The 4,208-nt window shown below is 31.3% G+C and overlaps 1 protein-coding gene across 1 annotated transcript in view; it reads right to left on the bottom strand.

Moving 5' to 3' along the window:
* LOC118734420 (eye-specific diacylglycerol kinase-like) overlaps positions 1-4,208 on the bottom strand; it is a 325,708-nt gene that overhangs the window by 78,246 nt on the left and 243,254 nt on the right. The gene's annotated exons all lie outside the window — the stretch shown is intronic.

Here is a 4,208-nt window from a genome sequence, read left to right on the forward strand (position 1 = left end):
ACAAATTAATTTTGAGAGCCCAAATATGAACTGAAACTTTTTTAAATAAAATATAATTAAATTTCGCGTCGATCTAACCATGACGATTTTTTTAAAAAAGCACTGGTTTTTTATTTATTTATGTTCAAAAATGAAAGAAAAAAATTTTACGTTTGAATGCTTCCACTTTTTTGGAAAATACTTGAAATTAATTTCAAATGTGAGTTCTATAAAAGGTAATTTTCTCCCTGTTCCACCAATAAAAAATTTATATTTATTTCAAGATAATTATATTTTAAACTATATTGACTCCGACCGTGTCCGAAATTTTGTTTGAGACGCGATTTTATACCATATAATATTGAAAGTTTTTCTGAAAATTATTTTCTTAAACATGATTATGTATGAATTTTAAATACAAACTATGAAAATCTAACATAATTTGAATATTTGAATTCAATAAATATGTTTCAAATTAGACACATTTTTTTTTAATTTCAGACGCAATATTGGATTGGCCACTTTGTTTTTTATTATTTTGATTTCAGATTCGAATTTAGTGACCCAAAAAACTCTTAAATAATAAAATAATATTATTTTTTTAACATAAATTATTTCGTTTAAGATTTTAGGCGCCATATTGGATCGGCCATTTTGTTTTTTGTTATTTTGTCTTGAGGTTCGAATTCGGCGACCTCGAAAACCCCCGATAACCTAAATTCATGTGAATACACTAATTTTTGTAAATTATGGGCACAAAATGGGTATCAAATATCACTGTGCGCCGTCTACATTATACATTTTGTCACACTCAAAGTTGTGTTTTAAAGCGTCTATATTTTGCAACCTCGCAGCAGGGTTGCATTATGGCAACACCAATCAGATTTGTTTAATTTATTGGGGACGTTATTCGAAAACAAGTCATTTTAAAGGAAGAACAAATAATAGCATTTGGTAATTAAGTTTAACAATTAAAATTTCAGAATCAAAATCGAAAGACGACGTTTAAAATATGGACGCAAAGAAGGAATGTCTGGCAACACCAGTTAAGTTTGGCGACCATTTTGCAACGACTGCTAGAAATGGGTGCTCACAGTTTGATACTAAAAATGTCTCAAAATGTTGAGGCCTACAAACTGTGAACACCCCAATACATACATACATGCGCATGTGTATATTCAGTTATATTTGTATAAGTTCAAATTTTCACTATAGTGCTTTCGGTATTTGCTGTAAGCCACAAACAGCACAGATGCGATTTGAATGAAAGCACAGAAAAGTTCGCTTATTCAATTTCAATGGAAAAGTATGTACATATGTAGCACAGAATTTCTTGTTGGAATGACTTTCAAATTTTCAAATTCATTGTGATTCATAGTGGCGGAGATTTGCCAGAACATGACTACTAAGGATTACAAACTTATACATAAATATGTATGTATGTATGGATACAAAAGTTTGTAACTCGGGTAACGATGGAATGGGCTTGCATTATAAAACTTGACTATGATACTTTGTTTTCTAAATAAATATTTTCAGATATTGCTTAAAAACTTTCAATAAAATGCCGACTTCAACGTCGTAGTGGCATATATATACATACATACATACATATTTATTCTTTTGAAGATATTCTTTTACTAAAAACATACATACAGAGAGGACAAGCATTCAGGCCAATGGTATTATAACTTTGTTCTCATAACGATTGTTTGTAACAGCCTAAACGAATCGAGATAGATATAGGCAAATGTCTCTCTGTCCGACCATCCGTCGGTCCGTGTACCCGATAACTCGAGATAGCTCACCTGGACTACAATGACCACTTAGCACACTGTTGATAGACTTTTAGGAATTGGGCGTGGCACCGCCCACTTTATCGCTTCATCGACTTCTACCAAACTTGGTTCAATTATTTCACCAAGTCTAACTCAGCATTTTATCGAAAACGTTTGAAAGTGGGAAAAACACCCCTGCTTATCATGCAAAGGGAGTTTAGAACAAGTTGAAACGACGATATTTGAAACCTGCGCTGGGTATATAAAATTCGGTTTCGCCCGGTTTTAAGTCAAAACTAAAAGGCAAAGTTTGCCTTTTTGTCATTGTTGTTTTGTGTGAAACGTTTCGTAATCTCCAGAGCCAAAATAATGTTTGTGGGTGTACGTTGGGAGGGCGAACATTTAGAACTTAAAAACCCATACAAAATAGTAAGAGAAACAGGAGAAGGTTGCAAAAATCGCTAAAAAGGCAAACGAATGTTTTATACGCGCGACATCGCTTTGACAGCGAAATGCCTATATTTGGCATTTTGTGGCCTTGGTAATCCACTTAGCCAATGTACGCAAAATACATTAAAAGTAATGTCGAGCGAATTCGCGCGAATAAAGTTCGCTGTTACCGAAACCGTAGCATATCACTTAGCAGAAAAAAAACTTCCATAAAATCCGTTGCCTGGTCATGAGTTCTGATATTCAACACATTGCTATGTATATGTATTATATTATTCTGAATTTTCGGCAGGCCTTTGCCGAAATACTATCGGCTTTATGGACCTTGGTGTTTATTATTTCAAAACTGTGCATTTTTTGGATCTGTTCGGTTATGTGTCGCGTTTTTACAAGCTCTTATTTAGTTCCACCTGTACCGGTATCAAATCTCGCAATCAATTTTTAACCAACTTTCCGACGAGCTAAAGACTTGAAACTTCAAACTTTGCTCAGAACTCAACGACAATGCAATATGGGGGATTAATTAATCGGCTAGGTGGCCCAGTAGTCGAGATATTTCATATTTTGTTTGGTTAGGTAAAATCTAGTAAGTTGGGAAGAAAAAAAATTGTGAACAAACTTTTATTTGACAATATCACTAAAATATATAAAACAAGTAATTTTTAAGCAAAAAACAAAACCGACTTCAATTCTCAACTTCATCAATTCAATGATTGGATCTAAACCAGTACGGGACCACCTCTGAGACACTACCTTTCCGATGCAAAAAGAGTTATCGAAATCGGTTGACGTGGTCCAAAGTTATGCGGTAACATACATAAAAGAGAACGTACTAATCTGGTTAAGATCCGAGCAGTGAATCATAAGATACATATATATATATATATATATTTTTTTTTTATATGAGAGTTGAAGTCGTTTTTTTTTTGCTAAAAATTACTTATTTTAGTAAAAATATTAAATAAAAGTTTGTACAAATTTTTATTTTTAATTTTTTTGTTTCTCTAGAAAAACATCAAACTATGTATTTGCTTTAACTCCTTAAACCTTAAAGACCTAATCGAATATAATTTGCTTTTGTTTTTACTTAATTTTTTCAACTGCTTTTTCAATAATAATTCTCATAACATAGAGAGACATACATACATATGTATGTACTTTTTTATATTTGTAAATGGTCGCGAAAATGAATGAATCAATAAATAACATTTAGGAAATAACCAATTAGAAATCAAAACAAAATGCTTTTTATTATTGCTTATTTTAATAAATGGCATTTTGCACAATTAATTATGGGGTAAAAAAAACTAAATATGTATTAGTAATTAGAAATATTAAATAAATAAAAAAAAATATTTTCATTAAATGCATCGATTACACATTATTTGCTTTGTATCCGCTTGAATTTTTTTTTACATTCATGCAAACGGATATGGATATATTTTCACTTCAATATCAAATTATAAATAAAATTGAAGATAAAAAGGTTTTGTATATTCTGCGATTTGCAATCACACTGCATTCCATGCGTGTAGGTACCCTGCAGGAAACTGGGCTAGCCGAAAAATAGTGAGAACTGGTTGCCTCCGCTTTAGATGGCAACTAACTTGTAGCCAACTACTTTTGAACATAAACTATCAATAAAAAAAGATTTTTTCAATTTTTTATATGTTATTTGTTTAATTTAAAATTACGTATTTTCTTATTTGTTCTTTGCATGTTCTTTCGTAGGTGCTCCCCTATTTGAATTCCATCAGACATAACATTAAAATGATAATATATGATTTCGACCAATATTAAATTTGTCCTGAATTCGAAAAAGAATCTGCGAAGTGCAGAAAATGTGTATTGAAAGTAATTTTTGTATGAAGATATTTAAATAGAAACATTACTCATTTAAAGTTAGTTTTGTCATAGTTAATTAAAAATTAGGTATTTATCGAAATCCCGAAAAATACCCTGCAGGGAGTGACGTTAGCTTATACCTAACTTTAGTCTGTT

Source organism: Rhagoletis pomonella, unplaced genomic scaffold (assembly GCF_013731165.1).
Source record: "Rhagoletis pomonella isolate Grant_MI unplaced genomic scaffold, Rhpom_1.0 Rhpom_scaffold_00002, whole genome shotgun sequence".
Taxonomy (NCBI): Eukaryota; Metazoa; Arthropoda; class Insecta; order Diptera; family Tephritidae; genus Rhagoletis; species Rhagoletis pomonella.